At 34.8% G+C, this 26,332-nt stretch overlaps 1 long non-coding RNA gene across 2 annotated transcripts in view; it reads right to left on the bottom strand.

The window, feature by feature from the left end:
- The window catches only part of LOC109680712 (uncharacterized), a 59,200-nt gene that overhangs the window by 17,907 nt on the left and 14,961 nt on the right, over nucleotides 1-26,332 (bottom strand). For both annotated transcript variants that reach the window (XR_012441869.1, XR_012441872.1), the window contains one exon: nucleotides 2,133-2,303. This is a non-coding gene — a long non-coding RNA (uncharacterized lncRNA). The remainder of the gene's footprint in view (nucleotides 1-2,132; nucleotides 2,304-26,332) is intronic.

Raw genomic sequence — 26,332 nt, 5'->3', positions numbered from 1 at the left:
TAATTATTGTTATTATAGCTGTATTTCCATACTAGACAGAATGACGGAACCCCAGGATAACCACATCCTGATCCCCAGAACCTATGAATACTACTTCACATGACAAAAGAGGACTCTGAGGATGAATATAAGACTCCTAAGATGGAAAAACCCTTCTGGATTATCCGAGTGTACCCAATGAAATTACGAACTCTTCCTAAAAGACAAAGTTAATAGGAAGAGATGTGGAATGGAAACAGAGGTGCAAGGAAGTGATGCACGGAAGGGGCCACAAATCAGCGCATGCAGGCAACCTCTTGAAGCTGGAAGTAGATTTTACTTCAGAGACTCCAGAAGGAGCCAGCCCTGCAAACACCTTGACTTTAGCTCAGTAAAACTAACTTCACACTTTCTAAACACGGAGAAGTATAAGATAATAAATTTGTGTTTTCAGCCACTATGTGGTAATTTGTCACAATAATGATAGAAATCTAATATCCCTCCCATCTCACCCCCACAGCACAAAACACTGCTTGGAACTGTGAATGAGCTCTTAATACATGTTTGTTGGAGGTGAGTCAGACATTGATGGCTTGTGCTGTTGACTATCTAAAATGTAATCTGAGCATTGGCACTTCCTGTAGAATGTGTGGTCATTTTCTTCACTCTCCAAAATGAAGCTAAGAGTGCTTTCCTGTCTCATCAGAGGAGGAGCGGTGGAAGATAACTTTAAGATATTTACCGTATCCAGTACTTTATTAAGTGATGCAAGAAATAATTTGTTTTCAGTTGTAGTTTTGCTATGTGTCACTTTCTCACATGTCTGTTCATGTGCCTGTGTTGGGGAGCTGAGTGCTTTGAGAAATGGGAGGAAGCGTGAATTATTTCAACAGAGAAAAGAGACAGTACAGTGAACAGCAAGATATTTGAAAAGACAAAATAATTTCACTTGAAAATCATCCATGACTCAAACATATACTAGAAAAAGAAGTTTATTCCATACACTGATGCAATTCCCTCAAATAATGATAAGAAGCAGTATAAGAAAAGGAAACGACACCTCTTAAAATCCCTCTCAGCATTTTCTAGGTCTCTGTTTTCAGACCTTCCACCCCTTCGCCCTTCACAGTCCCTGGTACACTTTGCACTGTGTTGTTCGGTCCTGTAAGCTGGTAGATACTGACTGACCGTGGCGGAGATGAGTCTGTTGTTTCACCTTGACTTCTCTCTCACAGAGTAACTTCAAACTCTGCCACTTCCCTTGTCATCTCTCCTTTACCAACAAGTGTGCAGAACAATTCATTAATTCAGCAAAAATGTTGTAAGTACTGTGCATTGCAGTTAAATACTCTGTAAACATAATCTTTATCAATATATTTTATTTAATCACAGAAGTAACATACACTCATTATAAAATAAGCAAACAAAATATAAGTATAAAAAGTGCAGATTCAATTTATAATCCCACTTCTATCTCTCAAGATATAGATTATTTCTAGGTTGGTATATTTACTACCATAACCTTTTTTCTCAATGTACATAATTTATCCAAATGTAATTAATATAAGTGACTTACACAGATTGATTTAAATAATGATTATAGTGTATACCAAATATATATTTGATGTTAATATTTTATATATTAATGTACCTATATTAAATATATCTAAAATTTATATATTTGGATTATATATAATATATGTAATAGAACATATTATATTTTATATAAGCAAAAAATGTCAAGTCCCTGTGGACAGACTATTAAAATGTTTGTAGATTGAGTAAGCAATAGAGAATTAATCTAAGAAGTCAATCCATTAACAAGATGTTGCTGATGGATAATGGAACTGCTTCTTTCAAGAAATTCTCATTCTATTAACTTGGCCATTTGTATCAACAAAATAAGCAAGTATTTATATAAAGAAGATAAAGAAGTTAGGAATTATGTCTATTACGAGTCACTTTATATTCATCAAAAGATAAACATAGTATTCATTGGACAAGAGCATAATAGGCAAAAATCCATATTGATTTTGTATAAAGAAAGGACTTCTTGACTATAGTAGGCCTATTTCAAAATGGTCTCTGTGAACTTTGTTTCATGTGAGACCTCAACTAAAAGGTCTATAATAAGTATCTGAGTGTTCACATACCCATGCACGTTCAGATGATGGTTGATGTTTATCTTCGCTGACTTGAAGGAATTTCTGGAGACCTATCTTATCCAGATGTGGTTTTCAAATCCCAGAGGAATGAGTAGGTTGAGAAGATGCCCTCCACACCAGGGACTCTGACGCAGACTTGAAGACAGCGTGCAGCAAGACCTGAGAGAGCACATTGTTTCACTTTTCAGATAAGATTGTCCCATGCTCCAACTACCTCTCTGAAGACTTTGATAAAGCATTTTAAATAAACAAAACAAGTTTTATTTGCTATTTTTCCTACTTAGAAGTCTTCATTCATTTTTACAGTAAGAAGCTCTACTATAAAGCTGGACTAAGGTGAGTTATAGCCAGTGAAATTTTGGTTCTGGTATCTGGGTCAATGAAGGTACAGAAAGCCAATCAACTCTTTGGCTATTACTAAGTTTATTGATTTGGAAGACATTTCTGTAAAAGATTTGAGTGTGTGTGTGTGTGTGAGTGTGTCTCTGTGTGTGTGTTTGTGGAGTACTGAGGTTTTAACTCAGGGCATGGTGCTTGTTAGGCAGGTAGGTACTCAACCACCTGAGCCACACCCGTGGAACTGTAAAAGGATTTTAAACAGTAAATCCTAGAGCTTTCTAAATTGAAAAGTTGGCACTATTTCTAAATGGAGCCATAATCCTACAATACTCTCACAACTATTGGGTTTGTTACCAGGCATCTCTACATCCATTTACATAGTGAAACAGCTCTGAACTGATTAAAAGTATACCCTCCCTGAATAGTATCTATGCAATAGGAAATAACTCTGTGTTCATTGCCCATTATTGTGAAAATACTACAAATATACAAGCATAACAAATTAAAGAATACAATGTATACAGAAATTTTTTCCATATTTGTGTAATTACACAGCGAAACTTTCATTAATGAACTGTGTAGCACACACAAACTTCAAAGTCTCTTCACCTGTACTATATCCTCACACATTATATATAGTCACAAAATATACAATTTAAAAATATATCATGTTTTTAAATTTTATGAAAGTTTCATTTGCATGGGGCACAAATTTTTCTATTTTATAGTAAGTTTATTTCATAGTGACAATATTATTGATTAGGAACATTATTTTAAAGAGAGAATTAGTATATGTTCTTTTTAAAGGCCCTTTAGGAGATTAAGTGAAATTGAACCTCTTTTAATGGATATGAACACTATTGAAATATATGTTATTTGAGGAACACTTAATTAAAATTTGCTCTACAGTTTTCTCATTTGTAAATTAAAGAATGACATTTCATAATATATTACTTCCTGACAATAAAGACTTTATGTAAGGCTTCAGCCTTTGGAATCTTCCATTTCTGCTTGAGCACACTGTGCTGGTTGGCATTTAAAGTCCTACAAACCCATGTGGTGTTTTAGGCCTGAGTGTTAGTGCTCTGCTGGCTTATAGATTTTCCTCAGGAATGAAACTCACTGACCTCACTAACCCGGCCCAAAGAACACGAGCTCATTAAGTCCAGGCAGAACTAATAAACCAAACCAGTAATCCCCTCAACTATTTTACTGCCCAGAAATCCTTTGTTCACAATGATTTAGCTTTGATGGAAGGTCATTCAAAATTTTCAACGGGTCGATTTCAAAGAAACCTAGTCAAAACTAAAGCTGACTAAAACAATGTTCAATTACTTTCCTTTCAGAATTGGATAAATTTTAAGGGAATTTTTGCCCTTGTGATCAATGTATAAAATTATGAAGGATGGTCTTATGACTCCTTTCCAAAATTCCTCTCTCTTCATTCTCTTACTATTTGCTTATTTGCTCACTGTTTTTCTAGGGTTTCAGTACTTAACCCTTTTCTCATCTCTACCCCAAATGACCTTAATTATGCACCAGTTACTGCATTCAGTTCTGTCTTTATTTTATCTTTTTTTATTTTGTGCACCTTTTGTTTTGTTTCTTGTATGCTTCAAAGATGCCTTTTAAAATCTTACTCCCTTTTAGATACTCAAATTAAATTGCAGTTGCTCAAATTCAAGTTTTGCTGATTCACAATCTTCCTCAAACTAACCATCTCAAAATCCTTATCATAACTAGTCAGGAAGTGATACATAATAAAAATAGCAATTAATTCATGCTGAGTTCTTTATGTGTGTCAGGTTCTAATAAGTGCTTTGCATTTTTATGCTAGATAAAGAGCTGGGTAGATGGTAGTATAGAATCACAGAGATAGACAGATAGATTAATCTACAAATGTAGATATAATTTTCTATATTATCTCAGTAAAATTTTGTGAGACAATCATTTCTCTGCTAACTATTCTAGGGTTTTCATTGTTATTCCATGAATTTGAACTACCTTTCCTGTCATCCAAATTCTTGTGTGATTTTTAATAAAGAGAACTTCCTACTGAAACATCAGTTTTTAGTCATTGAAAGAGAGAAGGGTTTTGCCAATAATTTTCAAAAGACTATTATGTCTACATAAAAACACACTCCTAAATTTGAACCAGGAAGAAGTACTTTGGATTGTGTACCTGATCACTCTCCTTTCCCAGTTAACCCAGGTGCAGTGGTGAAATGGAACTTAAACAATGGGGACAGAGTCTCTAACATAGGCCATTCCCAGCTGGACCTAGAGATTCTTACTCTCTCCATAACTCCATGGCTACTCCCTAAATGAATGTATAACTGTAACGCACAGAGCCCTTGTTTAATTCCCAAACTGTATCAAGAGCTCACTGAGTTACTAATTCCTGAGACCTCCAATGACTTTGTTAGCCATTGTTTTATACAAAGAAGTCACATCTTCCAAGAGCAAATGTGAAAAATGAGCTGCTAACCTAATAACATAAATGGATACCTTTACATTTATTTCTCAACTCCTTCATCTATATTTAAGGCAAAAGGTACATTTTCCAGGTCTTTCTAATTTTACTTCCTTCCTCAAAGTATAAAAGATATAGCAGATAAGAAAATGTATATTCAAAGACTATAGCAAAGATATGATTTTTCAGGGTAGGTATATTTAAAACTAATTTTCTATAACCAACTTGCATTCAAACAACTAGCGTTGTAATATAACAAGTAATCTGCACACCTGATTTTTCTTGTTTTAGAGCAATGGTTCTTAAATGAAGAGTAGTTTTCCATCCCCCAGAGATACATGGCAATGTGTGAAGACATACTGGTTGTCCCAACAGAGAGAAGACTGCTTTGTAGGCATCATCCTATGTTCATAGTCCAGCTCTTCCATTCTCTAAAAATATTATATTTGGCAACTTAAACTCTGTGCACCTCAGTGCCTCATATGTAAAGTAAGGTACAATAAAATGTATCTTACAGGATTGTTATCAGGTTAAAACAAATTAACGTAAGTAAAGCGTAAGGCATACAATAAAGCATCTTACAAGTGTATGGTTTTACTAATAGTATTCTTATTTGTAATTGTCACCATAGTAACATTTCATAGGCAAAATACTGAAGCCCAGAGAGGAATAGCAAATAGATTTTAGGGACAAGGTGTGTATTGGACTCTACACCCATCTAACTGCAGGCTGTGATATGCCTACATAAAGTCAGGTGCCAGAAACTCACTCAAAGGCCAAAGAGTTGCTATGATATCTCTTGGAAATTTTGTCACATCAAATGATTAGCTAAGTGTGAAGTTGATGTGTTTTTTTGTCTAAATAATTCAGACTTCATTTAGAGCATGAATATTTTTGTCTTCAAAACTCATGTTTGTTTTACATGTACTTGAGGATATTTAACAAATAATTCAATATCTTAAAGTCTAGTATGGCAGTGCTTATGATAAAGTGTCCTTTATGATAATGTTTTATGATAAAATGGGATATAGCCCATTATAGCTCATGTATTATCCTCAAAGTTTGTTCATGAAGAAATTGTCACCAAACTTATTTCTATATTCTTCTGCCTCCTTTTCTTCAACTTCCCCCTGCCCTCGCCATCTCCAGGCTCCCACCCATGACCCTCACTCCTCTCCATCTCTTCTTCAATAATGTAGAGGAAAACACAAAAGCAAAAACTCCTGGGAATATTGGTCTCAAATTAATAGGAAGTAATTAATTTGATAATAAACAGAACAATTTACATCTGTCCCATATATACCATGTCTTTATCATTATGTAAAAGTTTCTTTTCTGTATTTGGTGGTTTGATAGTTTTCTACCTCAGAAAGAATGATAAATTTAAAAATTAGCAGTTAATGCTCAACTTTTATTTTCTGTTTCTGACTGGTTACCACATCTTCTCCACATTCTGAATCCTCCATCTAGGTCTTCCTTAGGAGTTATATACTAATGTCCACTGTTTTAGTTACAAGCTCCAGGGTTAAATTAACATCCCTAATCTTGTCATTTCCTTAATATAACCTTACTGCTACTTTTCTCTAATTATACTTCTAATGATTCAACAATGGAAAAAGTAACCAGGCAAACGAACCACAACAAAACAAAACGCTTAGTTCCTAATATCATCAAGAAGACTTTTTCCTGTCCTTAAATAATAATGAAGATAATTTCCTTACCCTAAATTACTAAAAGTTTTTATGCTTATATCAATGCCTACTTATACCCTTCCTTTCCTCATTTATAAAAATAGAATTTTTGGCTGCTAAATATTTGAATTTTTTAAGTCAAAGCCCCTGCATTCGTTTCTATCCTTTGCCAGTTTAGGACATCATAGCATTTACTCTGTTCTTTCACAATTCTCCAGGGTTCATATGAAAACTGAAGTTGCTTCACCTTTGCCCCAATTCCCTGTCTTTGGCAGCAAACGTGAAATATGGCAGTGAGAACTTTAGGGTTGGGGAAGAAGGTAGAGAAGGGGATAAGGAAGGCATTTTCTCACAAACCAAAGTTGGAGCACTTCAGGAATATTCAGTGTCACATCACATGGCATGAAGTGTTTGCATCAGTTTCCTATTGCTGCTGTAACAAATAGTCATAAACCTAATGGTGTAAAACAAGACAAATGTATTATTTTACTATCCTGAAGGTCATAAATGTAAAATAGGTCTCATTGGCCTAAAGTCAAGATGACAGCAGGGCTGAATTTCTTCTGTATGCTCTTAAAAATTATTTGTTGACTTTTCAAGCTTCTGAAGCCTTGTTTAGTCTGTGACTTCTTCCTCCTTCTTCTAAGCCAGTAACTGCCAGTCAAGGCTCTCATACTGACTCACTCTGACTTTTCTTTTTTTTTTTTTTTTCATTTTTCTTTTATTATTCATATGTGCATACAAGGCTTGGTTCATTTCTCCCCCCTGCCCCCACCCCCTCCCTTACCACCCACTCCGCCCCCTCTCTCTCCCCCCCCCAATACCCAGCAGAAACTATTTTGCCCTTATTTCTAATTTTGTTGTAGAGAGAGTATAAGCAATAATAGGAAGGAACAAGGGTTTTTGCTGGTTGAGATAAGGATAGCTATACAGGGCATTGACTCACATTGATTTCCTGTGCGTGGGTGTTACCTTCTAGGTTAATTCTTTTTGATCTAACCTTTTCTCTAGTACCTGTTCCCCTTTTCCTATTGGCCTCAGTTGCTTTAAGGTATCTGCTTTTCACTCTGACTTTTCTGCCTCCATCCTTCACCAGTAATATGTGTGTGAATATATTGGGCACCCTTGGGAGATCCAAACTAATCTCTTCAAATCAAGCTCAGCTGACTGGTAACCTTAACTCCATCTGCTACCTTAATTCCCTTTGCCATGTGATGGATATCTTTCAGGGACCATTTTTCTTAACATAACCCTTCTTTGTTTTTAGAGTCATTTTTAAATCATATAAATTAAATATTGGAATCATAAATATTTTCCTTCTCTCATTATCTCTAAAAGTACCAGCTACCTCACTGTTTTCCTGGGTTATCCCAGAAAAAGCATGGAATAATTAGTAAGATTTTTATGACTTATTAAAACAAAAAAGCATGAAACTAGGCATAGTTGCACACATCTGTAATCCTAGCCCATGCCCCTGGGAGGTAGAGGCCAGAAAATCAAGAGTTTGAGACCAGCTTGGGCTACATAATGGGTCCCTGTCTCAAAACCAAAAACATAAGTAACAAATAGATGCTTAATAGAACTAGACTGGTTATAGTATTTAGCTGATTTTTGTTTCATATAGGCATTTTAAGAAATTTAATATAAGTAATACATAGCAGAATAATTATAAAAACAAATAAGTAATGGAAATATTTTAAAATTAAAATCATTCTGAATCCCACCATAATGGAAAGTAGTTATCTTTTTGCTAAACATTCCACCAGACATTATTAGCATGAGCATATGTATATGTCAATAATTATAGATTTAAAATTATGAGAACTACATAATATTCCATCATACAACTATAATTTATAGTGTAAATTTTATGAAGTTTGAGTCTACTTTTAAAAAATATGATGAATATCCCTATATAAATACCTGTGTGTACCTTATCCTTAAGATAAATTGCTCAGAGTAGAATTACTAAGTCAAAGATTATGTACAATTTTTATTGTTGTTTATGCATATTACATGTCAGTTTTTAAATGAGGGATATTTATTAACTTCTCAGTCTAGGAGTGAACTTTTAGTTTTATGCCATAATATGAAGTATTGGCATTTTTCTAATTTTTTGAGTTCAAGAAACCTTTTAGTATAAATGTTAGAATTATGAACATGGTGCTAAGAACTTAGTAAAGAACACAGAACATAGTGAGTGTTCATACATATTTTCCAAGTAAATGGATTAATGACCAAGTTCACTCAGAGTTATACAGGACTGCAAAATGCAGTCAGTCAAGATGGTATGAGCTATCTTGCATGCATACACTGTGTAGCACCAACATATCCACATATATCCTCAATACTTTTTGCCAAGTGACAGGTTTGAATCAGATATTCTCAGTCTTAGACTTGAAAATCAATCACCTGAAATCAAAATCAATTTCCTGAAATTTTCTGGAAATTTTATAGACTAGGCATAGATTTTTTTAAAAGCTTCCTGGGTGATTTTACAGTGCAACCAGGTTCTTACATGATACTACTCAGACTTTGTGCCAGACTGCACCATTAATCAATATCTCTAAAGTTAGGAATTTAGGTATAAGCATTTCCTGAAGCTTTTGGGTGAAAACCATGTGCAAATCAGACTAAGAACCACTGAGAGAGACGGTCAACTCGTCAACCATTTTACAAGTGAGGACAATTGAACTTAATAGTTTTGCTCATGGTTAAAAAATAGGATTCTTCTGGATTCAGTCCATATTTAGAATTCAAAATGAAGAAGAAGTGACTTAAAGATAGACATTTCTGACTCATAAAAATAGATGAAAAAGGATCTGATTTAGAATCTGGAAGAGATAATCATACATCTTATTTACTGCTTCTGCACTTTTTGGTCAGATTATTTTCTAAGTCATCTAGGTACATCTTGCACCATAAGAGATCATGAAAGGCCTTTGAACTTAAGTCAGGAAAGCCTTAGAACTATGAGTATTACACTCCTGAAGAGTTCCAGGCCCCAGTTATTGGTCCACTAATCTGTTAATGGCTAGAGTTTAATAGAATGTAAACCATAGGAAAAGAGAAGATATATCTTTAGAGGACTGACTGTTCTGTGCTGGGTTTCCTGTGTGGAAAATCAAATGACTTGCAACTGTTTGTGTGCAAAAGTCTTTGGCAGTGATGCCAACAAAAGCATTGGATAGTGTGTCAGCTCAAAGCAAAACACGTCAAATTATGTATTCAGCAAGTCCTTATTATCAGAACACTGGTCATGTGAGTTATTTGCTTTTTAGTTATGCTTCAGGAGGCCTTTCCTGTGAACATAATGTCTGGCCTGTTAAACACAGAGCTGCCAAGACAGCCACAGGTGGCCGTGACTTGGCAAGTGATAAAACACCAGCCACACTGAACACAATAAAAAATGGACAGGGTTTTCCATCTGGTTTTCAATACATATAGACAGCACAAAGAGTTTCATGGGGAAAACTGAGATTTTCAATTAAACACAATGCCCCAAATAAATCCCTACATTACCAAACTCATACTTTAAGATTTGGGATTTTTATGCAAAGGAATTGATTTTAAAATCTGGGTAAGGATAATATTTTTTGTTAAATAATAAGTAACTGTATTCCTTTACTCTTTCCTCTTTTGTTTTCTTATGCTGTTATGGACTCATCACTGATACTATATTCTCTGTAACTTAACTTAGAAAAATGTCATATATGAGCTGAGTATGTATGAGCTGAGAATTTTTCAAGTACAGAGTAAAACTTCTGTGTCACCTCAGCCACAATACACAGCCAATGGGATGCTTAGAATATATCACTGACCTAATAATACTAACTTTTTCACCATTCTCCCATAACAGGATGTTCTTTTCAATTCTTTATCAATCATTTTGGTTCTCTCCAAACTCCTGAAATACTCACATAAACACAAACCTATTGCAGTCTTTCTTTCTAATTTTCACCAGACACTAGGTTCTGTGTATGAACCTAAATCAACACTGTATATTTCACCCCTTGGAAGTCATTCAGATTGATATGCATGTGTGGGTATTATTCACATATAATGGTGAGCCTGTGTCTGGATGTCTATTTGCTAAACCTGTTTCCTGGGATTATTAATCTGGCTTCCAAGATGCAGTAACTGAGAACCAAGACCAATGCCAGGGGTCTTGCATGTTGTTCCGGGCTCTGCTACTTTGTAAACTGACCAGATGGAACAATTTCAAGACTCCTCTTTCTTCGTCCATTAAAATAGAAATAAAAATTTTATAGCTTATTATCCAAAGTTGTTATTAAGATTAAGTGAGACAAAAGAAATCAAGACATCTTTAAAAGGCACATGACCAATATTTTGTATCATAAAATGACCCCCATATTCTAAGATAAAATGACCAGATTGTTCAAAAGAATCTCAGTATAAACTAGCATAACATATACTTAAATTAAAAAATTCATTCTTATTCTCTAACAGATAGTCATCAGTTTCTGCCTGAATACATTTAGTGATGAGATCCCTTAATGTCTGGAAGCAACACATTTCAATCTTAATAATGTGCATTTAACCATGACAGTAAAAGTAATGTACCATCTCTGAAATGGTTTATAAACCGACAAAATTTTTCCCATAAGGATATTGGGAAAGGAAAGTAAGTTGTTTTCTTTTTGTATTTATCATTATTAGCAAAAGATAGTGAATTTAATTATGTCTAAGCCCCCTACTTAAAAAAACCCAAGTAAAATTCAGACCACATTTTCTGTTCCAATACTTGTTCTGTATGAGATATTATAAGCTCCATCTTGAGATGATTTCTCCATTCAGCAAATCTAGATTTAGCCTGAAAACAGTTAAAGAAAATATGATATTAGAAGATCATAAAGGACAAAAGGCCAAAATGAATATTAGAAGATTTCAGCTATCAAAAAAGACCCAATGCCCAATAAACACGTACGAAGGTGCTTCCATACTCATCATTAGGAAATGCAAACTGAACTGTGATCATACATCAAAACACACAAAACAGAGCTTTAACAAGAAAGCAACAGGAAAGAAACAGCAACAGTAAAAGTGTGCAGCAATTGAAACTTATATATAGCTGATAGGAGTGAAGTGGATGCAACCACTTTGAAAATTGATACTGCATGTTAAAACCCAGCAAGTCTGAAGCAGGGAACATACTCAACGATGAGTTCTTTTTTCCACCAAAAGATATGCACAAAAAAGCAGGTAGATGCCAACTCAAATGTCCACCAACTCTAAATGGATAAATTGTGGAATATTTATGCTGCATAGTAATGAAAAAAAACAACTTATTTCTATACACAACAACTTAACTGCATCTGACAGGTTTGATATTCAGAGGGGGAAAAAGCCACAAAAGGGGAAATAATATGTAATTCCATTTGTCTTGTATCATTAATTTTCTCTAAGGAGAAGCATTTCAAGCATGTGAGATACATTTATTTAGTTAGTTTTTCTAGGTTTTCAAAAAATTTCCCCTTCTCTGCATAAGACATAACTAGCCTTGTTTCTCAGATCACTCCTTTCCTTTTGGTATTTCTATATATATTAAATCCTCAAATAATTTTTTAATGTACCTTTTTTTTCTATGGTGAGTGAACCCAAGGCCTCTTGCCTACTAGTCAAACACTGTACCACTGGATTACATCCCCAGGTCTTATACTTCCATTTATATGAACTTCAAGTATAGGAAAAATTAACTCACAGTAGTAAGGGTCATAATAATAGTTACCCTTGGGGCTGACATGGGATGGGAAAAAGGGGGCCTTCTAAGGTGCTAGAGATATTTATACTAGTATTAACAAAAGATATTAACCTGTGTGGTGTCCACATCTATAATAATTAATTAATTTGTATTCTTATGAATTGTACACAGAATCAGGCATGGTGGTCATGCCTATAATTCCAGCTATTTAGGAAAAAGAGGTAGGAGAATCTCAAGTTCAAAGCCAGCCCAGGCAAAGTTAGTGAGACTCTATCTTAACAACGAAATAAAAACAATCCTGCTGGGGGTGTAGTTCAAGTAGTAGAGAACTTGTCTGGCATAAGCAAGGCCCTGGATTCAACTGCCAGTACTACAAAAATGAATAAATAAATAAATAAATAAATAAGTAAAAATTTCAAAAAGTAAAAAAGGATTTTACACAAAAAACTATCAGTTGGCTTATAACTTTAAAACAGTATATTCTAAAATATAATTCATCTGTTTAGAAAGGGTTTCCAAGAGCTTAATTGGAATTAATTACTGAACTTGCAGAAGGGATGCTGATCTATAAGTGTGTGTCTTGGCAGAAAGAAAGTATAGTCAGCTCTTTTGAATGTCCCTCTGTTTACATAATATAAGAGCTTATGAAAATTATTTGCAATTTTTTTCATTGATAAAGGCATTCTTCAAAAATTAATACATTTTTTTACTTTATTCACTATTAAGGCAAACTAGATATGTCCTGGTTCAACAAACAGATGAAATTGAGGAGTAGCTTTGTAATTTGTAGGATTCTAGAACAAATTCTAGTTAAAATGGCTTCATCCCACAATTCTCTTAAAATGTGGAGTTTTATAAAGAAAATAATCACTTAGAAAAGCATGTTAATATATGCCCGAGTAACCACCTCAGGGACCTGAGCTTTTCAGTCACTGCAAAAAGGACATGTTTTGGGAATTTTGCTAATTCTCTGAAATATATACTACTTTGGGGAGAGGAAGCTGTTCATCCCGCCTTCCATCTCCCTTTTCTGAAACAGCAGACACCATTGCTCTTAATACTTCACTTACTAACAAGGGAAGATTAGGAATAATGATGGAGGGGATGAATCTAATTAAGATACATGATAAACATATATGTAAATGTCACAGTGAAAACCCCTGTACAACTAATATATGCTAATAGAAAAGTTTAAAATGAAATTTTAAAAAATAAGGAATCTTTCCAAAGAATGCACAATTCTAGAGGTTTTCTCTTATTTAGGAATGTGAGTTTTCTTCAGCAATCACAATTATGACATTATGGATAGCTTTTCTTCTGTTACTTTTACAGAGAACATATTTGGGAACTACACCGCATGCATATAATGTATATGTATAGAGACTTCAAAATAGATATAGTATGTATCTCCATCTCTCCTTCCTATTCTTCCATCACAGAAAATCACTTGGGAATCGATTGAGGTTATTTTCCCATAGCTGGGATACCTACTCACCTGAGCTTTCCTTGACAATACTTGTAGTCCCTAGCAAAACTCATCTGGATAGAGCAAACATTCTTTTTTTTATTCATTTATTCATATGTGCATACATTGTTTGGGCCATTTCTCCCCCTGTCCCCCATTCCCTCTTTCTCTCCCCACTCTCCTTGCTTCCAGGAAGAACCTGTTCTGCCCTCTTCTCCAATTTTGTTGAAGAGAAGACATAAGCAATAATAAGAAAGACATAGCGCTTTTGCTAGTTGAGATAAGGATAGCTATACAGAGAGATTCCTAGCATGGCTTCCACGCACATGTATATTACAATCCAATAGAGCAAATGTTCTTAAAAACAGATCTCAGATGTGAAAAAATCCCGTATCCAAATTCTTGTTTTGCCTTAGACTTCAAAGGACTCCTATATGAAATAAGCTTGTGGAGTAAGAAAGGAAGAGGAAGATTTGGCCAAGAGAACAGAAGGATAGCATCAAAGTACCATGTTGTGAGCAAGCATGCAAAACGCACCATTGCACTCAAAGCACAGGCTGTGCACTCTGAACAAAAGCAACTTCACCCAGGCTTGTCAGCAAGACGGGGAAGCAAGTGACACTAGTGAGAATGTTTTCATTGTTTTAGTGGAACAAGTTAACTTAAACAAGAAGAAAATTTTTTTTCTGCTCAGTCAAAACCAAAATAAACTGTTGGATGTTTTTGAACATCCATTTCTTTTCACCATCAAGTTTGAATGTGGAATTAATAATTCAAGTATGATTGAAGTGAAAAAATAATCAACATGGTACTTGTTCAGATATTTTTTGACAGTTAACTGGGGTTTAAACTTGGAGCATCACACCTGCCAGGCTTTTTGCTCTGATAATTTTAGAGATAGGATCTTACTTTTCGCCTGGGCTGGCTAGATCATGACCCTCCTATCTATGCTTCCATCAGTAGCTTGGGTGACAGGCACATGCCTCTGCACCCAGATATTGGTAGATGAGGCCTGACAAACTTTTTGCCCATCCTGGTATCAAAGTGTGATCCTCCCAATCTCCACCTCCCACACATGAGCCACCAGCACCCAGTTCAATGTAGCACTTATTTAGATTTTTTTTAATTTGACATATGAAGATATGGTCCATATAAATATAATTTACTAGACTTACTTTCTTTCCTTTAGTATGTTATATATTTATTATTCCACTAATGGTCCTGTTCCTGTTATTCAAAATATTTTTTTTAATTCTTATGATGAAATTTTGAGCCCCTGAAGAAAATTACTCCCAATACATCTTTTTTTTTTTTTTTTTTTTTTGGCAGTACTGGGATTTGAACTGGTGGCCTTGCATTTGTTAGGCAGTCACTCTTCCACATAAGCCATGCCCCCAGCCCTTTTCACTTTAGTTACTTTTCAAATCGGAACTCACATTTAAGCCCAGGCTCGCCTAAACTGCAATCCTCCTTCCTATCTGCCCTGCTCACACAGCTGGGATGACAGGCACATGACACCATGCTCAGCTATTGCTTGAGATGGGATCTTTAACTTTTTGTCTGGGATGGTCTGGAACTGCAATCTTCTCAATCTCCACCTCCCAAATAGCTAGGATTTTAGGTGTTAGCCACCGTGCCTGGCCCCATTTTTTTCTTAAAGAAAATATTTTGTTCTTGCTATAAACTAGCATCTCTTTTGTGAAAAAATTTTAAAAATGAAAAAAATTAATAAACTAATAAAATCACTCAAAATTCCTTTATCACATTAACCTTTCAATACACATCCTTCAGAATATTCCTGTGAATTTGTCATAAGAATATATTTTACAAAATGGCATCAATGTATATGTGCTTTATTTCATTTAATATATGATACATGTCATATAAAACACATATACACATATATAATGCATATGTAACATACAATACATTCATATATAGTTACTAACATGATTATATGTAATAAAACACTTTGTTTAAAAATGTGCCTTGTTAAATTCTTTGTTAATTGTCTCTTACTATTTCATGAATGGATCTAACACAAATTACTTAGCACTGTTTTTCAACCTATTTTCTTAAAAGTCCTCAAAGATATTGCAAACTTTGTTCAAGAAAATTTCTAGTACAAAAAAGTTAAAGCAGTTGTAAGATACTAGTGGGAGAAGTGAGGTAACAGGGAAAGGGAGTAGGAGGGTAAATATGGTGCAAATACTGTGTACACATTTATGTAAATGCAAAATGATACCTGTTGAAACTATTCAAGGAATGGCAGAAGGGATAGGATAAAGGAGAACAGTGGAGGGGGTGAATTCAAGTATGATATATCTGATACATTGTAAGAACCTTTGTAAATGCCACAATGTATCCCCACTCAGCAAAATAATAAAAAAGGGGAAAATTGTCTTATTTGCAGGTTATCTTAGACTGTTTATATAAATTCAAATTTGAATTTTCAAACGTGGAGTATTTTATGATGCATTTATACAACAAAATAAGGCATTGGACTTTTTTATTTGGTAAAATTCTACCAATATTCTAAATAACTCAAATTCCAATGTATGTTCTTGAGAAGATTCTGAACTCCCTACTATTGTTCTTTTAGGTCCTTTTGATTTTATTAGCTAATATTAATAATTCTTTGATAAGTATTTTTAGATACTCATGATTGGGCATTTATTTGATTATTTCTTTAAAACCAATTTAAACCCCAGAATTGCTTGGCCTATGTATGTACTTCAGGATTTAATATGCATCACCAAATTGTCCCTAACAGCTTTACCAATTTACATTCATATAGCACAGTCTGAGTCTGTTTTCTCAAAAATTAACCAATGCCACTTGTTATAATTCCTTACGTTAACTTTCCCCCTTCCTAATTGGCACTACCTTGATCAATTATACAACTTAGTCTCAAATCTTACCTTTAATCCCTTATATAACTAATTACATCAGCCTAAGGAGACTAATAAGATACAAGAAAAAAATTACTCTATGGACTCTCACAAAGTATCATTCCTTCTTTTCATGTCCCATCCCACGTTACTACCACTGGTGGTCCCAGTTTTGTAAATTTAATTTCTATGACACACAGCAAAGCCACACATGAAGTTACATATGCCCAACTTAAATAGCACCACAATCATGTTATAAAAATAATAATAATTAAAATGCATGTATTGCAGTGCAAGTTTTCAGATCTCCCAACCACTATGTGGAAATTGTACCTGCTCTACAGTTTTAGGACAGGAGAAGAGTATATCCATGAATCTCAAGAAAGAAGATACTCCAGCATAACCAATCATTCGAGAAAGCCAATACTATGAGAAAGAGTTAGCAAACTAAAACAGTGTAAAATTTTAGTCTAATAAGGCACAGGTAAAAGATTTTTTGGATAGTTATTAAAGCATAAAAAGAAAAAAACAGAAAGAATAAATAAAAATAGACAACTTTGGTATAAAATAGGCAAATCTGATTGAGTGTAAACATATCAAATCAAACATTTGAAGAAATAGAGAAAACAGAAAGACTTAATATTGTAAAAGAATAATATAAAAACCCCATACCAATAAGATTAGATGAAAGAAAACATAAATTTAGTGAAATTGACTCAGGAATTGAAAAACTAATTAGACTTACAACATTACAGAAATTAAGTCAGTTGGTAAATATGTACTCATTATATAAGCACTATACACACACATAATTTTATTCAAGTTTCACCAAGCCTACAAGAACCTAATTCTTACTTTACATAATTAATGCAAGTAATTTTAGAAAAAGAAAGAAAGCTATTCCAAACTTCCAGCATTGGAATCAAAATCAGACAAGGACTACCTGAGAAAAGATTAGAGTCATTGATTCAAACATCCTGAATAGTATATAGGAAACTCTACACAGCCACATGTAGATATGTCCGGTTTTATTTAAAGAATACAAAGATGGTTTTGCATGAGAAAATTTATTACAGAAATCTGCTACATTTAAATTTTTAATGGAGAAATTATTCTGATTATTTTTATCATTTAAGTTGATGTATAAAAATAATTTAATAAACTTAAATGTTTATTCATAGAAAAAAAGCTCTTAGCAAACCAGGATTAACAGGGAATATCCCATTCTATTAAAATCTATAGAAAACATTACACATAATAGTGAGTAGCAAAATTTTTTTTGTTTAACATCAAGAGAAACACAAATTTGTCACCATTTACAAAATTTTTGAATACCAAAAATGGTCCAAAATGAAGGAAATGTTTTTTTCTCATACATATTCTCTGTGATGCTATCCCTGGAAGGAGAAATCTTCAGTATCTGTTAAAATAACATAGTGTGTGTCAGGGACTTTTGGTGCCATAGGTCAGTAAGAGAATTTACCAAGACAAGCAAATAAGAGAAGCAAGAAGTGTACTAATGCAAAGCAAAGTGAAAACAAAGCAAAGCCGCAACCTCCACCAGGAGAGTGGACAGACTTAAGAGGGAGCACTGCACTGGAGGTCCTGAGACCACAAGTTTTGTTGGAGTCTACAGAGATGGGGTAGGGCCAGTCTTAGAAAACTGGGTTATATTTCATTAACTCTCAGAGACTGGGCTACATGTCATCAACTCCTCCCACAGGTCAGCCATTTTCTGTGGGTTCCAGGGACTGCATGTCAGCAAGATCCTGCTGCATGTTAATGTCAGCAATCCAAAATGTGATTCCTCATCAACATCTAAGCCATGGTTCTGAGCCATCAGGTTTCCTAAACCTTTGCCTAGCCTCCACATCAGTGGGTTCATGGTAAGACTTAACAACTTTCTGTATACACCAGAGAAACACTTGTACATAAGAACAAAGAACCATATACAGAGAGGTAAGCTGCTGCATTATTTATGGTGCTTAAGAACTACAGATAATATATGAATCAACACATATGAAATTATGCACTTAATATGTGCAGTTCACTATTGGTTAATTACAGCTCATTAAAGTTGTACAAAAAGAAAAAAGAGTTGGGCAAGGTGGTTCATACCTGCAACCCCAGCTACACAGGAGGCAGAGACAGGATGATGCTGAATTGGAGGCCATCCTGAGAAAAGTTAGTGCGATCCTATCTCAGAAACAAAATAGAAAAACAAAAATGAGCTTAAGTGCATGGTTCAAGAGGCAAAGTGCTAGCCTAGCATGTATGAGGCCCTGGGGTCAATCCCCAGTTCCACAAAAAAAAGAGATCTAATAACCAGAATGTCTAGAAACAGAGGAATTGTTAAATAAACCATAATACATCTACTATATTAGTAACATAAACAAAATCACCCACTAAATATATTTAGGAAGAAAACAAAAAGAAAATTGTCAAAAAGTTTGTTACCCTATGTTACAACTTAAACTTAAAAGAAGAGCAATCAGTATCATACATTTTACAGATATAAATGTGCATGGAAATGCCCTACAAGTAGTTCTGGAAGAATTCCAACTGTTATGATAATAGCTGTCATTTCTGAAAAGTGGTTATGGATATAGTCATGATGAGCTTTAGTTTCATCTGCAATGATTGTATTGATGTTACATATATGGTTGCATATAAATGCGTTTTAATTTTCAGAGGCTAATAGGTGATATTTTCCCAAATTAATAGTATTTGCTAGTGAAATTTTTAAGAGAACATTTCCACTCTAACAGTGTTCCCTGATTGCTTAGATACTATATTTGTGATGAGCCCACAAATAACTTTATAATAAAACATACTGAATAAGTCTAGAATTAGCCATAAAATAAGCTTTTGGAAATCAATTATGGCCCTGATTTTCCTTGAAGATTATTTTCTAATCTTAAAGATGGAGGCCATGATTTATAGATTCTTCTGTACTGCATAATCCTCTTCTCATGTGCAACTACTTTACTGTCCCCAAATCTTCCTGGCGAAAAACATGAGGATTTTCATTTTCCATAGAACTTGAGCCCCCTCCCAATCATCATGCACAATCAATTTAGTCCAGAGGCAAAAGCAGGGCTTTGTTAAAAAATGCAGGTGTGGAGGCCAACACAAAATGTTCGTGGGACAAGAAGGAGACTCAAACTACTTCCCTTGTTTAGGCTGTAAATCAGAGGCCTAGCCTCTAGATCCTCATTTTCTCTGTAACTTGGTCCTCTTGAGGCTTCTTTTTATTATCCAGAAACTAATCCAATTCTATGGTTTGGGGACTTCACTATTAACTGCAGGTACCTACTGTAGTGGGAGGCTCAGGAATTAGGATTTCCCTAAGAAAGTCCATGCTAGGAGCAGGAGCCCAGGGCCCAGAAGAAAGACTCATATCCCAGGAGAAAGATGATCTCCTGACTTTTGTTTCAACTTTTCTGTAAGTTGTGACACTGCTGTTGGGCAAGGCAGAGAAAGGTTGAGAGTTTCTCTCATCCCAGTTTTGGCCAAAACTATAAATAAATTCGTTCTTCTATTTCTCTATATGTTATGTCATTTTCTCTAAAATATAGGTGAGCTTTCAGACCCAAAGCCACACCTTATGGCTGGGGGTGCTGGTAACCCGAGCAATACTTTGAACATCTGTGACAACAGCTGCAAGTGGTGATGTTAATACAGACCATCAAAAACGCTATTCTCTTAGACACTCATCACTAACATAATTGTTAAATGCCGGTGTGCTGATAGAGAAAACTATTATTTCAAAGTTACCTAGAATTAGAAAATAGCATGGGAATGAAGGTAGTACAGGCAATGTCTGTCATAAGTTCTCAACTAGAAGGAGCACAAGTATGATGCTTTCATGTTTATGAACTGTTCTCAAAGATCTAAAGTATTTAGAAAGACTCATTGAAGTGAGAGAAAATTTTCTCAGCAATTTTGTTTAATAGCCTTTTACTGGATATTTAAAAGGATTTTTGAACAAGGGTATGTGTCATTAACTCTCAGTCTATCTGGCTTTATTCATTGTAGATTGGCTTCATGTAACTCATAGGAGATTGGCTTCATGGAAAACAAGAACATACCCGTCCTAAAATAATTCTTCCAAGAGCTTGTCATGGCAATATCCTGCTCTCTTCTCTGGCTTCAAGTTGCCTTTTCAAATTCAGTTCGTAACTGAAAAGAAATGAGAACCTAAGCTATCAGAAAGCAACCAGAGTAAGATGAGTTGGCACATAGAATTAAGCTAAAATAATTCAGAGGCTACAGGAGAACAGCATGGGGTTCTGAAGCATAGGGCAGCCCACCTGGGAGAAACAAGGCAGAACTAGAGAAGGTAAGGTAGAATACAATGGTGAGTTTGATCATAAATCTTGGCAAGCTGAGTTGAACTGAAGGAGAGAACATGTGAGCCAACCTTGCCAGAGGTTGTAATTAATTTTAATCATTTCAAAGATCATTTTGTTAAATTTGTTTTGCTTTTTGCTTCACTACTTCTCAAAAGCAGTGCTAATTCATCAAGCTTAATTCCACCCCTGGAGTTTTCTGATTTCTTTCTCCTAAATGAACAAGTTAACATCACACAAAAGGACCTAATACAACAAAATAATCCCCATGTTGAAATAAAGTAGAGCAAGCTTGCTGAAGTCCACACTCACTGGCATAATTGCTTCCTATCCATTAGTATTTTGAGGATAATTGCCACGTCCACCTCACCCTGCCTCCATGACTGCCAAGGAAAATAAATTATAGCAAAATCACTCCCAGTTGTTATAATGGATGTGAAGCCAGGATGAAAACCAGGATGAAATGAGTCATGAGGATGAAAACCTCATGACTCATCTTTTAAAAGAATTAAATAATTAGGTAGAAAGACAGATCGAAAGGTTAGGGTATGGGTGGGGGGTGTTAAAGTTCATTGAAGTATTAGACCAAAACTTTTTGGGGTTAGAGGTCATCAATAGCTGAGAGAACATCTTTTGCACACGGAATGCTAGGCAAGTGAAGGCTAAGTTGATTTATGATGCATTGCTGTTGGTGGTGCAATGTCTTTGTTTTCCCTGGATAGCCATCTGGAACCCATGCAGACAATTGGACTTGAATACGTAATATTCATAATACAGTGAGCTCTGTTGACTCTACAGGTAAAGTTTGATGTATTCAAACATAAAGCCATTTACATGGAATAACTTCACCAAAAATTATCTATTCAAGTCATTTTAAGTGCATCTTTAACATATATGTCAACTGCATTTGTATGTTCAATAGTTAATTTTGCAACATGTAAATGTCACTATCCTCTTTCTTTAAAATTTGTCCTGTTGGGGCTAAGGATGCAGCTCAGTGGTGGAGCACTTGCCTAGCATGTACAAGGTCCTGGGTTCAGTCTCAAAAATTGAGAATTTTTTGAGAAAAAAAAATGACATCTTAAGTTCCATCAATTTTCTGTTTCAATTCTGTTCAAGGTGAAAGAACAATATTAAAATTTATTTAATAGATATGTATTTCCCTTAGAAAATATCTGTTTCCTTTCTGTGAGAATAAAGTTGGACCTTTTTCAATATCTGTACTTAAATGACTTAATACTTTCTAACTGTATATAAGAGTTTAAATCATATAATCTGGTAAAAACAAAAATAAGAACAAATAAATAACTGTATTTTCCCAAAGCAGTTAAAATTATACTTATTTTTTGTTTTATTCATTCTAAAAGTGTTTTGTTGCCATTCAAGTGGAGAAACTTTTCTGAATGAACTCAATATAGGAATAACCAAATAAGTAATTCTACACACTGCAACAAAGAAGTGACTCAGAGAGGATTCCCATTCTTGTTATGGAATGGAAATAAGTCCCTTTGTGGCATGACAGAAGAAATTTAGCAAAATAAATGTTAAAATCTATTCTAAGAACCATTTTTTATGAATGAATTTGATGTATCACATAAAATGTCACTTGAAGCCTACATTTTTTTCCTGTGTAGAGCTTATTTTATCCTTCATCAATCTAAACAGAGTATTAGGGAGAGAATTAAAGATCTAAGGTGATTTTTAAAGGAGGCAATTATTTACTTGTTGAGTATTCATTTGCATGTGTTAAATTATATATATCCCTATAAGAAAGAAACTGGCCACCTTCAAATCACTCAAAAAAATTAACTCAGAATGGACCATAAACATAAGTGTAAAAGGCTAAAATTATAAACTACATCAAAATCATATGAGATCAAGAAAAACAGATAAACTGTACTTGGTCAAATTTAAAAACTTCTTTGCTTCATAATATATCTGAAGAAAGACAACACAGAGAACAGGAGAAAATAATTGTAAATCAAATATCTGATAAAAGTCTAATATACAGAAAATATAAAGAACTCTTACAACTCAGTAATAAAGAAGCAAATACTCCAGTTAAGATTGATAAGTAATTTTAATAGACATTTCTCACAAAAATACATACAAAAGTCTAAGCATATGAAAAGATCTCTAACATGATTTATCACCAAGGACCTGCAAATCAAAGCCACAACAAGATGCCACTTCACAACCATGAAAATAGTTATAATAAAAAAAAAAGGCAGACAATAAATTTTTCATGAGGATGTAGAGAAGCTGAAACCCTCACGCACACTGATGGAATTATAAAATGGCACAGCCACTTTGGAAAAGTGGCATGGAAGTTCCTAAAAATGTAAAACATGAAGTTACTCAATTCAACTCCTAGAATATATGCTCATGGAACCTGAAAGCATGTATTCATAAAAAGGCTTTTACATAAATGTTCATTGCAACATTATTTATAATAGTTAAAAATTAAAACAGCCCATATGTTCAAAGCCTGAAGAATAAATACTATCATCATACATGTACATTCCATACAATGAAATATTATTTGGCAACAAAAGAAATGTATCACTACATACTAACATAGATCAACCTCAAAAATATAAATGAAAGAAATTGTAAATGACCATATGTTGTCATATGGTTCTACTTATATAAAACGTCCAGAATTGGCAAACCTATAAAAACAGGAAGTAGATCAGTGGTTGTCTAGGGTTAGGCAGTGGGACAGTGGTGGTTGATAAGGGTGGGTAGTGACTGCTAAAATGTCTAAGCTTTCTTTCAGGGTGATGAAAATATTCTGATTTGATTATGATGATGGTTGTACTAAATGTACTAAAAACATTGAGTGATATGTTTAAATTATAGACTATATGTAGGTATATTATATCTCAGTAAACTCTTTGGTGTTTTCTTAAAAAGGCATGTGCTATGGTTAGAATATGAAGTGTTCCCCCACAAGGATCGCATGTTGAAGGCTTGGTGACACTATTAAGAGATGATGGGATCAGGGGGTGTTCATCAATGGATTAATCCATTGATGGGGCTCATAATTGAATGGGCTGTTGAAAGGTGGACTGGTCAGAGAAAGTAGGTCACTGGAGGCATGACTTTGAAGTGTACATCTTGTCCCCAGACCCTTCCTCTCATCCCTCTCTGGTTCTGCTTCCTAGCTGCCATGAGGTGAGCAGTTTTGCTCTGCCACTCCTCCCCATCATGATGTTCTACATCAATAGTCAAGGACCCAACCAGGCTGGTGGAGTGGCTTAAGTGGTAGAGTGCCTGCCTAGCAAGAGGGAGGCCTTGAGTTCAAACACCAGTGCCACCAAACCAAAAAAAAAAAAAAAAAAAAAAAAACCCCAAGGACCCAACCAACCATACACTGAAACTGAGTCAAAATAAATAGCTCCTCCCTTTGTTGACTTTCTCAGGTATTTTGTCACAGCAAAAGAAAAGCGACAAGCAGAGCAGGCATTAAGGAAATGCACAAAAATTACACCACCATGCCCTACCTCTGAGGCTTACATTCTAATAGTATAATCTTAATTGCATAAGATGTCACGCACACAGAATTCCATTCAATTATGTATCTGATGACCAAAAAACTTTGCCATTCCATTACATAAAAATTATTCTGCTATTCGAGACCAACCAGAATGAAACCCTTTTGCTATGGGATTAAAGATAAAAGATGCATTGATTTCTGAATTATACGCTAAAGAATATGGTCAAAGGGGAAGTAAAGGAAAACTAATGTTATAGTCTGGCTGGAGTGTTATGGTGTAAGGGAGAGTGGAGGTCTTTTGAAATCCCTCTAATTGCATCCTGCGGAGCCTTGATACTGAGCTAGCAGTGAGCACTTTTGGAATGAATGTGTGCCATCATTCACAACAGATCCTGATTACCTGGCTTGTGCCAATTCACACACTATAACATCAGTCCAAAACTGGATCTAGACATGCCTAGGTATGTACAATGGATCACTGTTTTGCCCCATAGGGAAGAAAGTGAGGAGCCCATGGAATGTGCCAGAAGCAGCTCAGACTGGCCAGATAACCAACAGCCTGTGAGACAGGTAGAGAAAAATGGCCTATATCACCTTGTTTTGCACCCCAGCACCTAAGAATTGATGTCTGGCATCCACGACAGAGTAAACTATGAGCAAAACCTGAAGAAAACAGATCTGTTCACCAAGAAGAGAATCAAAATATGTTTGGTCTTGTGTTATTGTTTTCCCCATCCTTGTATTTCCACCCCCAAAATAAAATGGTATACAGCAGTGTGTATACCATTTGTGTGAAAAATAAAACAAATATGGGTATAGATTTGCCTGTGTGTGCACAGAATAACTCTGAAAGAATTCCTAAAAGTTGATAGGATGGGTTAACACATGAGGGGACTCTGAGGTCTGAGGTCAAAGGTGGGAGAGAGATTTTTTTACCTTTATTTTTTATACATCATATACTTTTAAATGTTTGTACCATGTCACTATATTATCTGTTCAAAAATAAGTTAAAAATCCTTAAAAAGGGAGTGTAACTCAGTATTAAGAGCATGCATTAAGCATGGACAAGGCCTTGGGTTCAATTACCAGCACCAAAAATAAGTTAAAATTTAAAAGTGCTACATACACAAATGCATGTGTTTATACACATGTGTACCAGCATGTGTACATACATGTGTGCATATATACATGAACAAGTGCATGCATATGTATGTTTGGGGAGGACAGAGAAAGGGACCAGTGGTATAGCACCTATAGTACAAGGATTGATACTTTGTCCCTGCAACAGAGGCTTTCAATTGCCAAGGCCACTGTGGGATAGAATACAGATGCCTGCATCAAGACAACGAGAATCTTAGTCATGACAACAACAAATTGTAGAACAAAGTCACATCCCAAAGGTTTTTGCACGACATATAGCCCCTGAAATAACTCTATTTACCTACAAACACAAAATAATCAACTGAAACATTATCAGAAGCCATAGGAGCACTTACAAATGTGGTTACTTTAAAAAGTAGCTTTTTGAAATCAACAGCTTGCCTACATTAAAAAAATACATAATGCAAAACAACAAACAATGTCCTTTGTAAAAGCAACACAACTGAAAAATAATAGAAATAAATAAATAAAATGTTCCTTGCCAAGGTAAAGTCAATTCTAATAAGGTCTCACACCTGTGTGAGTTTCTGTCCTAAAAACCTAACTGGGGGTGACTGGAGATGTAGAAAGGACAAAAGACAGAAGACAAATATGC

Source organism: Castor canadensis, chromosome 2 (assembly GCF_047511655.1).
Source record: "Castor canadensis chromosome 2, mCasCan1.hap1v2, whole genome shotgun sequence".
Lineage (NCBI taxonomy): Eukaryota > Metazoa > Chordata > Mammalia > Rodentia > Castoridae > Castor > Castor canadensis.
The sequence above is the reverse complement of the archived record's forward strand: the minus strand, read 5'-3'. Positions and strand labels throughout refer to the sequence as shown.